We start from the raw sequence: 724 nt of genomic DNA on the forward strand, positions 1-724 counted from the left end.
CACGATTAGGATATTTGGATATTAAGTGCTAAAGGTGTCCCATCTTCCCCCACCCTACTATATATCAAAATACACCTCCGTATCCCACAACTCTAAAATAGCGACTTTAATTTTCTAAATCACGGCCAGAAAATATCGGATTTAGGTGCTAAAGATATCCCATCTTACCCCGACTACTATATTTGTTCACCATTTTCGAGGAAAAACGCGACAATGTGGTAACCGTTTCATCTTTATAGGAGCATGATGCATTGGCGCCTCAATCCATTTATTTCGAGCGACCCCTCGACGTTATGTCTCGCGTATTATAAATCGTCGTGTCAGTTTCACCAATTCAACTTTTCACCCCGTCACGCTCGATTTGACGCGTTAGGAATGCCAGTCACGTGACAAGGGAGACAAACACGCCCCAGGTGTGCAGTATGGGGATACAAACGAATCAAGTCCACGAGATTTCGCCCATTCATCAAAATCCGAGTTTCCGAAAGCGCTTTTCGTTCACTGAGCCGTGACCGATGTTACTTCACAAAAACATAACATGCATTTTCTCTTCTATAGTACGATAATGGAGAACCTATAGTAGTGTGGGGTGAGATGGATACCGTCAGCGCATATTATCCAAGATTTCGTAATCGTGTTTTAAAAAGTAACAAATAACACTCTTTTTATAGTTGTGATTATACGGTTATTTCCGTACACATTCTTTACTGCAAACGGGAAGATA

The sequence above is a fragment of the Ciona intestinalis genome, unplaced genomic scaffold, assembly GCF_000224145.3.
Source record: "Ciona intestinalis unplaced genomic scaffold, KH HT001097.1, whole genome shotgun sequence".
NCBI lineage: Eukaryota > Metazoa > Chordata > Ascidiacea > Phlebobranchia > Cionidae > Ciona > Ciona intestinalis.